This window comes from Eleutherodactylus coqui, chromosome 4, assembly GCF_035609145.1.
Source record: "Eleutherodactylus coqui strain aEleCoq1 chromosome 4, aEleCoq1.hap1, whole genome shotgun sequence".
NCBI lineage: Eukaryota > Metazoa > Chordata > Amphibia > Anura > Eleutherodactylidae > Eleutherodactylus > Eleutherodactylus coqui.
The window spans coordinates 38,413,945-38,426,703 of record NC_089840.1 but is presented as its reverse complement, the minus strand read 5'-3'; the positions used below and the strand labels follow the sequence as shown (position 1 = coordinate 38,426,703).

General features: G+C 49.7%; 1 long non-coding RNA gene across 2 annotated transcripts; it reads right to left on the bottom strand.

The window, feature by feature from the left end:
- Nucleotides 1-21: 21 nt before the first annotated feature.
- Nucleotides 22-3,272, bottom strand: LOC136625239 (uncharacterized). Of its 2 annotated transcripts, XR_010792519.1 has the most exons (5): nt 2,477-3,272; nt 2,363-2,429; nt 1,228-1,335; nt 949-1,122; nt 22-244 (listed from the first exon to the last, which is right to left on the bottom strand). It is a non-coding gene; the product is annotated as an uncharacterized lncRNA (long non-coding RNA). The 2 variants fall into 2 exon arrangements; XR_010792520.1 differs by lacking the exon at nt 949-1,122.
- Between the last annotated feature and the right edge of the window lie 9,487 nt (nt 3,273-12,759).

Below are 12,759 nucleotides of genomic sequence, written 5' to 3'. Positions count from 1 at the left end.
ATTCCGTGATCTATACCAAAGGCGGCTGTGTTTATGGGTCTTTTCTGTTTACTGCATTGCAGTAAAATATTGCACAGTTTTTCAGGATCCTGCGTCATAATTCTTTTTTTTTTTAAAAACGTATTAAAAAAAAAAAGGGAGTCACTGGGGAAAAACAGTTCATAAAAAGAAGGGTTTCAAGATTGCTGAACGTCGAGGGTCTCTTCACTGTCCGCCAGCCTTCCCGTTTTCAAGGACGTCAGATCTGCAGGAAATGACGAGAAATCAGCAGGTTAACAGTCACATCCCACCATTATTACTGATTCCTAGATCCGCTCAACCCACTTACAATGACCACTACTCCCCCAACCAGATCAGAATAATTATACATGCATGCGTCTATGCATACATGCATGCGTCTGTGCATGCATGCGTCTGTGCATGCATACAGGCGTCTATGCATACATGCGCCTATGCATACAGGCATGCGCCTATGCATACATGCATGCGTCTATACATGCATGCATCTACACATGCATGCGTCTACACATGCATACATGCACCTACACATGCATACATGCACCTACACATGCATACATGCATCTATACATGCATGCATTTATACATGCATGCATCTATACATACATGCATGTATACATGCATGCATACATACATACATGCATGTATACATACATGCATCTATACATGCATGCACGCATCTATGCATACATACATGTATACATACATGCATGTATGCATGCATACATAAATACATGCATACATACATACATGCATGTACGCACGTACGCATGCATGTACACATACACGAACGAACGCACGCACACACACATACACGTACACACACATGCCTGCATGTACACACACATGCCTGCATGTGCACACACATGCCTGCATGTACATATATTGCAGATGCAAGCAATGAAAAATTTGGCAGATGCAGCAGCTTACCTCGCCGAGTGACGTCAGGTGGTGTCCTAGCAAAGCGAAATTCCTCTCCAGAAGAGTCGTCCTCTCCAAAAGGCGGGTGGCAAATGTGAGATCAGCACCTAAAACGCCAATCTCCGGTTCCGTACGTTGTACAAAACGCAGCCAAATGTCTGGTTCCTCTCCACACGAGTCGTCCTGTGGAAAACGGAGAGCATATCACCACATGCAAGCAAAAACCAGCAAATATGCACATATGAGCAGATGCATGCGATGAAAATTTGGGCAGATGCAGCAGCTTACCTCGCTGAGTGATGTCAGATGGTGTCCGACCGAAGCGAAATTCTTCTCGAAACGCGTCCAAACGTCAGGATCCTCTCCACACGTAATTTTGCAATAAGGCGCACAAATCTGCAAAAAAAGACAGGTTGCGTCAGGTGGCGTCACGCAAATCTCAGGTGACGTACTCACCACATGTAGCGCACAAATCTTGGGTGTTGTCTCCACACGTAGCAGCGCACAGCGCACAAATCTCAGGTGACCGCATCTCCACACGTAGCAGCGCACAGCATACAAATCTCAGGTGACCGCGTCTCCACACGTAGCGCACGGCGCATTAATCTCAGGTGACCGCGTCTCCACACGTAGCGCACAGCGTAGCGCACAGATCTCAGGTGACCGCGTCTCCACACGTAGCGCACAGCGTAGCGCACAGCGCACAAATCTCAGGTGGGTACTCACCACACGTAGTGCACAAATCTTACTCTCCCATCTTGTAAATTGGGGAAAAGGCTCCAACCATCAGCTTGCTTCCTCCGTAGATCAATACTGTTCAAAATCCGCGGGCAAATGCAAGGCTCGGTGACGTCACAGCCCACGTGACGCGCGGGCACAGCTCATCGTGCACGGCAATGCGCGGGCACGCCGCTGTGTCACGTGGTGCCGATTCCAGCCAGCTGATTGGCTGAATCGGCCGTGCCGGAGAACTGCGGCCTCCTTTGGTAATATGCAGGCCGCACGGCGTGTGAATAGGCCGCACGGCGTGCATATGGGGATCGCGGCGACAATGCAGCGGCATGCTGGGGATCGCGGCGACAATGCAGCGGCATGCTGGGGATCGCGACGACAATGCAGCGGCATGCTGGGGATCGCGGCGACAATGCAGCGGCATGCTGGGGATCGCGCTCGTGGACAATGCAGCGGCGACAATGCATGCAGCGGCATGCTGGGGATCGCGCCCGTGGACAATGCAGCGGCATGCAGAATTGGCCGCCTCTCCGCGCAGCGGCATGCTAGGGATCGCGCTCGTGGACAATGCAGCGGCATGCTGGGGATCGCGCTCGTGGACAATGCAGCGGCATGCAGAATTGGCCGCCTCTCCGCCAATGCGCGCAGGGGAAGTAAGAGCGCAATTAAATGAGCAGATGCAGCAGCTTACCTTGGCTTTTAGTAGTCCTGTGTAAAACTTCCGCTGGCAAATCCACTTGCGCAAAAGAAATAATCACCTTTAATCACCTTTGGCAAAATCCACTTGCGCAAAAGAAATAATCACCTTTGGCAAAAGCACAAAAAATACCTGCCAAATCATTAACTGTCTGTGCACACACACGAGTGGCATGTAAACCGCGGGCAAGGCACTGAGCACGTGAAAGCGCGGGCAAAGCACAATCCTGTGTGCACACGAGTGCATGTAAACCGCGGGCAAGGCACTGAGCACATGAAAGCGCGGGCAAAGCACAATCCTGTGCACGGCAATGCGCGGGCACGCCGCTGTGTCACGTGGTGCCGATTCCAGCTAGCTGATTGGCTGAATCGGCCGCGCAGGAGAACTCAGGCCTCCTTTGGTAATATGCCTCCGGCTTCTGTAACAGACGCCATCTTGGTACTCCCTTTACCAGTTCACATAGAAGTCGGCCATGATTGTACTCCGTTCCTTGCTCGAAGAATAGAATAATTATATCGAATGCTTAAATAACGGGGTCGGTTCAGGTCTGTTCGCCGCGAGTTCACTGCATACCGTACAAGATCTTGCTGCAGAGGGAACAGCACCACCTGCTATCGGTAGTAGAACATGGGCACAGCGTCACTTCACGTTGAACCAGGGTGAAAGTCGCCACCTGCTGGCAGAAGCAGAACATAGCAGGATAGACAAAATACCAGTGATGTACAGCAACAATAGCCTGGTACTGTGTTAGGGCCCATTCACCTCTGACCCCCGCAGGTCTGGTGGATGTCCACTGTTTGGCATCGTCCTCTGAGACAGACAATAAAAATGGACTGGAGCAGCCAGATCGGCACATGCTGGACCGCTTACAATAACGGGGTACCAACAGCTTCTGGTACGCCGACCAGCATTTCCCGCAGCTCCGTACGGAGTCGTGACACAGCAGCTTTAGACTCACACCTGTACCCGAGGCTCCATTGCAGAAGCAGCACAAAATAGCGTAACATGCTGTCGTTCCCATAGCAATGTGCTGGACAGACTCCATTGTAGTCAATGTGGTCTGTCTAGCGTATGCCACATCTGGCACTTCCGCTGTTGGACTTAGAGAATGGAGCCAAAGCTGGGAAACATAATAAGGAGTATGAAAGGGGCCTAAACCTGAAAATGTGTTATAGGAGAGAGACTGCGTTGGCCGACATCACGGCACACAGTGATCAGCGTCTTCACCCTCGGGTATGATTTAGGCCCAATGTCCATGGGTAGATCAAATTCTGCATGCGGGAGCCCACAGTGGAATCAGACCCTGCCCGCGGCCGAGGACACCGCTTACCCGTCCGGGGTCTTCTATTTTCTTCACTGCGGAAGCTCTGGCCGGGGCGCAGCTGCACATGCACGGTGGAGTTATTATTTTTTTAAACTCCTGCTTCCCAGCTAAATCCGTAATTCAATTGCGGACAGGCCGCTGATTGGACGGCTCCCACTGATTTTTCAATTGAAGCCATCCGTAGGGTAACTGTAGTGAAATAGAGCATGCTGTGATTTGTTTTCCGAACCAGAAGGTCCGCAAAACAAATCCGCATGCTTTAATTCATGCGTGGACGTCCATGCTTCTCTATGGGTGGCTTGATTTGCAGATCTTCCGCGCGGGTAACCCGCACGGATTCCACAAATCAGATGTGCCTGTGGACGTTGGGCCTTAGGCTTTAAACACAACAATATTTGCAGGCCGTGTGCCGTGTAATCCCATGACCAGCTCACGGCTCCACTAAAGCCTATGCAGCTAATATATATCCTGATCTGGCCGGTTTCCAGGGAATAGGACCTACAATGTGTGATCCAAGTTCTGCCACAACGGACATTACGGCCAAATACCTCTAGTATAAAGCACATGTGACCGCTTTCAGGTAATGTTCACACGACTGACTTCTCAGTAGTTACACGGACATCCGCACTTTTACCCTTCAAGTCGTGACGTAGATTTCCAGTATTACATTGCAGAGTCGGCATGGACCGTTCCGTAGTCACTCACAATCCACTTCAAGGTGACCAGAGGCAATGAACGCAGATTGTCTATAGATATCATGAAACCAATGGGAGGCGGTTAGTAAAAAGCATTAGCATAATGTATGAACACAGATCACAACTGGATGCCCATAGCGGGTTTGGGGGCTGCGTGCGGTCCATGTAATCCCAGACCGCACCCAACGCAATTATAGCCGTGGTCCACGGGAAAAGCCTCATGGCGGGTCCTATTTGTTTCACGGATGAGAAATAGGTCCTGCCAGTGTGCCCCGTCCGGGTACATCACTGGTGGCCGCGTGCTCCGATGCAAGTTGTGTCCACGTCTCTCATAGAGGCTCTATAGGCCTCTTGGATTGCTAACCTAATCCATCTTGTTATGGTATCTTTTGATGCTGATCTGCCCTTGTTGTGTCACTGAAACTAAAGAAAAAAACCTTTCAGACTGTCGAAAAGTCTGCGAGACATGTAGATAAAATGCAACTGCCCGACACATCTAGGTTATGCAAGCGCTGTTCTTTCTCATTTTTAAAGTTTTGGCAAAAGGAAGGCAAAATTATCTCCTGTTGCATGTGGAAAGAGGAAACAACTTTTTGAAAAAATTCAGGACTTGTTCTAAAGATTACTTGGTTTTCTAATACTTTTAGATAAGGTTCTTTATAGGACAGTGCCTGTAACTTGCCGACCCTTCTAGCGGACGTTATGGCTATTAAGAATGCAACTTTAATAGATATGTATTTTAGAGAAATTTCCCAAATAGGTTCAAAGGGATGATCACATAATCCTTCAAGTACTAAGTTAAGGTCCTATGAAGAAACAAACGCCTTATAAATGATTTAATTCTGTCTGCTCCTTTTAAGAATCTTTTGATCCACTTATTCTCTATAAGATGAATGTCAAACAGAAAACTGAGGGCTGCCACCTGTACCCGCAAGGTCCTGGGACTAAGGCCTTTGTCTAGGCCTGCTTGAAAAAAATCTAAGATTTTTAAATAATCCAGGTTGCTTGTATCTGGGCTATCAGGTTTATACCACACATAAAATCTCTCCCAGGGGGCGTGGCCTGGCCATGGCGGAGTGAACACGCTTTTGAGTGAGCTCCTGAACCCGGGGTGCCTTTAGCCCGCCACAGCAAGCTTCACAAAGCCGAAAAAACCCCACCATGGGCAGCAATAAGAAGAGCAGAACGCAGTGGCGGGTGGGAGCGTGATCAGGAGCCCTTAACAGCCGGGGGATTGTTCCCTTTCTCCTCGGCGGCCGGCGGCCGGGTCCCGACAGAAGAGAGGAGAAAGATGGCGCCAGCAGCGTGCAGGAAAAGACACTGCCGACCAGCAGCCCAGCGGAAAAACAGCGGGGCGCAGAGCGGAGCCCGCCTCAGCTACCCACCGCCGGCGGAACAAAAGGCATCAGGGAGCCCTGCACCTCCCCCCGCGGTGGACAGCAGCCCGGTCCCCCTGGCATGGAGGAGGAAGAAGGCGCCGGCAGCGTGCAAGAGCAGACACTGCCGGCAAACAACACAGTCCACAGCCCCTCCCAACTGCTCACCTCTGGAGCTGCAGAGGAAGAAGAGGAGCCAGGCACCCTCTCCCATGGCAGACAGCGGTCCGGTCACAGCAGCGGTGAAGAGAAGGGAGCCGGCGGCATGCAGGTGATACAGTGCACGCTGATAAGGGACACTGAGACAGCACAGCGTACTGCAGCCTGGAGCCCCCCCCCCCCATCCCCCGGCCACCGCATCTGTAGAGGATACTGGAGGCAGCAGGGAAGGCAGCCAGCAGATGAGAACAGCTGGAAGTGCTCCCAGCACCCCTATGCCTGACCCCACATGGCAGGCTGCAACAACAGCACAGGGGCAAGAAATGTGGAGCCACGCAGCCCCCAGGCAGGAGAGACCAGGTATGATGGTGGGGGCCGAGGAGAGAACCCCCCCGCAACCATCTGGAGGGGGACCCCACTCTGGGCACAGAACAACCCCACATGAGCTCTTCCCAGAGACACCCACAGCACGTAACCCAGGAGGACTACCACTCCCAACCTCCCCCACTCCACATGCTGCGCCTGAGGACGGTCTGGCGGCCCCCACGCAGGCTACCCAAAGAAACCAGGAGTTCGCCTCACCCTCCCTAGAGGCAGACACAGGCACTCCAAAACAAGAGCGAGAGATCCAGCCCCCGCGCGCAGCTGCCCCTCACCCAGGCAATACCACACTGAGCGACCGGAGACAAGAGGCACAGCCACCAAACAGGCTGCCAGATTCTCCCCTTCCAACACCTCAGCAAGGGGATAAAGACCGCACAATGGCAGAGTTCCGCGAACTACGAGCGCAGTTACGGTCAATCCCCACTAGAGAAGACATGGAGGCATATATCTTACGCCTAGAGTCTGCATATAAATCAGAAATCTGCTCCGTTCGCCAAGACGTCCACCGCCTTGATGAGAGGACCGCGGCGACTGAGGGTGTTGTCTCGTCTCTCGCTGATAAGGTTGAACACCATGAATCCGCTTTGATCACCATGTCCCGCCAATTACAGTATATGATGGATTCCATTGACGACGTGGAGAATCGGGGGCGCAGGAACAATATCCGTATCAGAGGCCTCGCTGAAGATATTGAACCCCCCCGCTTAGAAGAAACTGTGCGCCACATCTTCAATGACCTGCAGGGGGCTGCCCCAGATGCTCCCCTGGAATTTGACAGATGTCACAGGGCCCTCGGCCCTCGCTCCAGAGAACGGGAACACCCACGCGATGTGATCTGTAGGGTCCATCGATTCCTGCTCAAGGAAGCCATCATGAAGGGAGCACGCGAGCGGCGGGCAATACAGTATAAAGGGTCACAGCTGCAGATTTTACCTGATCTTTCCAGACTCACACTGGCCAAGAGGAGAGCTCTTCGCCCACTGCTGGAAGAACTTCGCCGCCGGGATGTGGCCTACAGCTGGGGTTTCCCCTTCCGTTTACAAGTCCGTCATGGAGGGGCCACGAGGGAGCTGCGACACCCCGGTGAGGTCCCAGACTTCTGCAACGCGCTGGGTCTCCCTATGGTCGACATCGTTGATTGGCCCATCCTACCCACTTTACCCGCCAACGACCACCCCCAGATGCCACGCGGGGGGCCCAGAAGAAGACGTCGCCGCCGAGAGGCCAGAGAGGCTGCACGGTCCCCACCTGACTCTCCACGTGCTTGATCGGCTCAGGTTTGAGGAACTCTGCCCTTTCACTCCGCAACCTCTGGTGGCACATACTGCGCTAATGAGGTCACCCAACAAGGCTAAACTAATTTTTTGCACCCATAATGTGCGGGGTCTAAATGTGTCACAAAAGAGGAGCCAGGTTCTATACCAAATGCACAAATTAAAAGCTCACGTTTTATTTCTCCAGGAGACACATTTCCGAGCGGGTCACGTTCCGAACATAAGGGATAGGCACTATGCGGCATGGTTCCACAGTACAAACCTGACAACTAAATCCAGAGGAGTGTCGATCGCCATTCACCGAACAGTACCTCATGAGGTCTTGGGTACGGTGATCGACCCGGAGGGACGCTTTGTCTTCATAAAGGTCAGAATGTGGGGCAAACTTTTCACCCTTGCAGCGTGGTACCTCCCCAATCAGAGTCCTGCACAGACGGGTAGAGTTTTGCTCGGTAAGCTGGCGGACTTCGCAGAGGGGGTGGTAGTACTAGGGGGTGATTTCAACTTCCCTTTGGACTCTGAAAAGGATAGTACGTCGAAGTGGGCGACAGTCTCAGCCACACAGCTACGCATGTTCCACAAGGCTCTCAGACAGTTACAACTGGTGGACGTCTGGAGGGTGATTCACCCAGCAGACCGGGACTATTCTTACTTCTCCCCCACCCACCACACACATAGCCGTATCGACTTGATCCTTACTAGCCACCATGCCCTAATGTGGGACCCGATTGCCTCCATTGGGTCAGCAATATGGTCAGACCACGCCCCTGTCCTCCTCACATTATCTGTCCCAGGGGCCCCGGAAAGGTCTGGGTCCTGGAGACTGAACGATAATCTCCTAAAGGACCCTATGTGTTGCGATGACCTGCGCAGCACCATAGACAATTTCCTCAAAGACCATGCGGCAGACTCCACACCCAGACCAATCCAGTGGGAGGCCCTAAAGTGCGTCCTGAGAGGGGTCCTTATAAAACACGGGGCACGCCTTAAACGCGAGAGGGCAGCCAAGGTTGTCTCCCTGCTGGCCAAGATCGAGTCCCTAGAGATGACATTCCGCCGTTCGAACACAGCAGCCACTCAAAATGAGCTGTTAAATGCCAGAGAAGAGTTGAGACACATCCTCGACCAGAAATATCTGCGATTTCGTGACTGTTTGAAACGGTACTCGTACGAACATGTCAACAAATGTGGACGCTCCCTGGCGCGATATCTTCGCGGCAGGTCGAATCACACATACATCCCCCACATCCTAGACAGTACAGGCCACAAGAAACACGACCCCAAAGAGATTACAGAGGCATTCCGGGATTACTATCACGGGCTCTACAATATAAGAGGTCACTTGGCGGATATGGCCCATAACACCCGGGAAAATAAGATCGACGAATACATCGCTGAGACGGTCCTACCAAGCATATTAGAAGAGGACAGGGAAGCTTTAGAGACAGACTTTACCGCGGAAGAGATTAGTGAAGCCATAAAGATCTCGCCATCGGGGAAGGCCCCCGGACCGGATGGGTTTACCTCCCGTTTTTTTAAGCAGTTTCGGGAAATCTTAACTCCTATTCTGAGAGATACATTCAACCAAATTTCTCCATCGACCCCATTCCCTGCACAATCACTCACAGCCCATATTACCGTGCTTCCCAAACTGGGCAAAGATCCGGGGCTATGCCCCAGTTATCGCCCTATCTCGCTCATTAATCTAGACATTAAGTTGTTTTCCAAAATTCTGGCGAATAGGCTGACTCCAATCTTGCCGGCCCATATACATAACGATCAAGTGGGTTTCATAAAAGGTCGAGAGGCAAGAGATAACACCAATAAGACTCTTCTGATGATTAGTCAGGCCAAACAATTGTCAAAGCCGTTTTGCCTCCTCTCGGTGGATGCGGAGAAGGCCTTCGACCGCGTTAGTTGGGACTTCTTACGTTCCTCACTGACGGGGTTGGGGTTGGGGCCTAAGTTCCTGAACAGGGTGTTCGCGTTGTACCGGAACCCGTCGGCAAAGATTCGTGTGAATGGCCTCCTGTCCGATCCCGTGCCTATTAGGAACGGAACGAGACAGGGATGCCCGCTGTCCCCCCTTCTCTACGCCATCGTTATGGAGCACTTGGCTGTGGCACTGTGAGACAACCCCAACATACGCGGCTTGCAGGTTGGGACCCGGACTTGTACGGCGGCTCTGTACGCAGATGATCTCTTATTGTTTGTCTCTCAGCCACGCGTCTCGTTCCCGGCGATCCTTCAGGAGTTTTCTAAATTTGGGCGTTTAAGTAATTTTAAAGTAAATTTCCACAAATCTGAAGTCATGAATGTATCCCTCCCGGCTACTGGAACGAATTTCGCGACTCAGCAGAGTTTCAGAATATCACAGGGTGGTGAGGAGACAAGCCTCCCCATGGCTCCCACGAAGTCAGGCCGCAAACACGGTTCCTGGGTTGACAGCTGATTGGAATAGAGCGGCCATACATTTATTCTGTGTGCCACGTAAGGGCCACCCCCCTTCTTGTTTGGTTACCTACCCCTGATAACTCCCCCCACCCCCCTTTTATTTTTATCATTTTTTTTTCTTTTTCTCCTCTTTTCCCCCTATCCCCCATACTATCTCCTTCCCATCTGTTTGTATTCTAGGTCTGTACGCTCCCGTGTTTTTTTTTTGTTTTTTTTTGGTGTTTTTTTGGTGTCTTAACTATTCAAAATCTGTGGTGTTTTTGTTTTCTTTTTTTGTTTGTTTGTTTTTTTTCTCTTTTGTTTACAAGGGCTAAGCATACTGGCGGGTCCGGTTATGGAAAGACCCACGTCAAATGTATAACTACTGATGGGGCGCCAGCTAGGCACCGAGTGCTTGTGAGTTTCAATAGATTGTGGTATGATCGAACAGTTTTATAGCTCTTAGTTTAATGAAGCAGTCCTGCGAGACTAGCTACTTGTTATGTCTGTATTGTTATTTTTATGTAAAGAATTTCTACAAAAGTCCTAATAAAAACATATTAAACATAAAATCTCTCCCACAACTCTGGAATAGATATTTGAGGTAACAGCCTTATGACTTTTTAATAGCATATCGATTACCTTGTGAGATAGACCCTGACTTTTTAGGCTTTGCCTCTCAGTAACCAGGCTGTCAATCTTAGCCAGCGGATTTTCTGGAAGAACACTGGACCCTTGGATAAAATGTCCTCCCTGAGAGGCAGTGCCATGGGGGATTGTATTGCCAGAGAAGTCAGCAATGGAAACCATGCTTTGTTCAGGCTGGTGCAATAAAAATTACTGCAGTTCGACTTTCTGGTATGTTTTGCGGACACCGGGAAGTTAACGGGAGAGGGGGGGGGGAACGCGTATGCCAGAGTCATATTCCAGTCTTGAGATGCGTCTAGTGCCACGGGATGATCCGTGGGATTTAGTGAGAAAAATTCTCGGCATTTGAAGTTTTCCCTTCCTGCGAATAAGTCTATCTGCGGCTGTCCTCGATGGGTCATAAGGTGGTGAAATACTTTTGTGTTTAGAGTCCAATTTCCCGGATCCAGCTTTCTCCTGCTTAGGAAATCTGCTATATAGTTTAAGGACCCTTTCAAATGCACTGTGGATAAAGACAGGGCGTTGATTTTTGCCCAGAATAGAATTCTTTGTGCCGTACGTTGTAAATGTGGATGTCGGGTGCCTCTCTGGTGCTGAATAAAAGATACAGTGGTTATATTATCAGACAACACTTTCATGTGTTTCCCTTGTAGAATGTCTTTGGACAGAATTAATGCTTCCCAGACTGCCCTGAGTGCTCTATAATTAGATGATCGGGCACTGGAGTAATTTGACCAGGAGCCCTGTAAGGTTCTGCCTGCTACTTGGGCTCCCCAATTGGTTCCACTGGCGTCCGTAGTAATACTAATGCATGGAGATAGGGACCATTGTACTCCCCTCATGAGCCCGGAGGGTGATAACCACCAGTGTAAGGATTTTTTCACCCAGTTTGGTAATTTAAATTTTACATCCAGGGAGGACTGGTTTCAATCCCAAGTTGACAAGATTTTCCGTTGGAGGGCTCTACATTGAAATTGTGCCCATGGCACCGTAGGTAGGCATGCTGTCATCTGCCCTAACATTCTTATTGCCTCTCTAATTGAAACATAATTTTTCTTTTTAAAACTGTGGAATGAAAAAATAATCCTTGAGACCTTTAGTTCTGGGAGAAATGAATAACCTCTTATGGAATCTAAGAGGATTCCCCCCACAAAAAAACTTTTCTGGTATCAGGGTCAAGACTGGATTTTTCAAAGTTAACAATCTAGCCTAGATGAGATAAAAAAGAAAAAAACCTCAGCGCTCGCACCGTAGAATAGGTAGAAATAGAATATACTGAAGAGACTAAGGTTATATCACTTACTTCAAGGAGGCGCCTTTAGGGTAGGCGCCTCCTAATCCAAATTATTTTTGGCCTAGACCTAAATTGTCGTGGCTGTGATGGAGCTAGGATGCTCGCCAAAGTCCGACTTCGTCTAAAAGTAATTTGTGGAAGAGACGGTATTTCAGAAGTTAAATATGGATCAGATTTTAAAATATGCCAATGTTTTCTGATGATATCCTTGAGTTCTTTATGACATGAGTTATAGCGGGTAATTAGGTTACAACTTGGGTTGGTGGATTTGAGTTTATTATGTTGAGAGGCATCCATAGGATTAAGGAGTTGGATACCTCTCCCTTCTATTTTAGCTCTATTTTGGGAGTTGGAAATGAGTGTTTTGGGATATTTTTTATCTGTAAATCTTTTGGCCAAGATCTCTGACTGGTTCTCATATTCCTGAATGGTGGAACAATTACGCCTGATGCGTTTAAATTGGCCAAAAGGTACGTTTAACTTCCACGACTTAGCGTGGTCGCTACGAAAGTCGAGGAAACTATTCGCATCTACGGTTTTGAAATGCGTCTTAGTTTGTATTTGGCTGGCTTCGATATAGATGTCCAAATCTAAAAAGGTGGCTTTGGTCTGATTGATGGATCCTGTAAATTCCAAATTCCATGAATTGGAATTAATTTGTTGGATGAATTTAGGAATTTCTTCTAGTGTACCATCCCATATCAGAATGATATCATCTATATACCTTTACAACATGCATTGATGCCGACACAACAGATGCCGGTCTGGATTTGGCAGCTTGATTACCTTCATTTGTCACAGGAT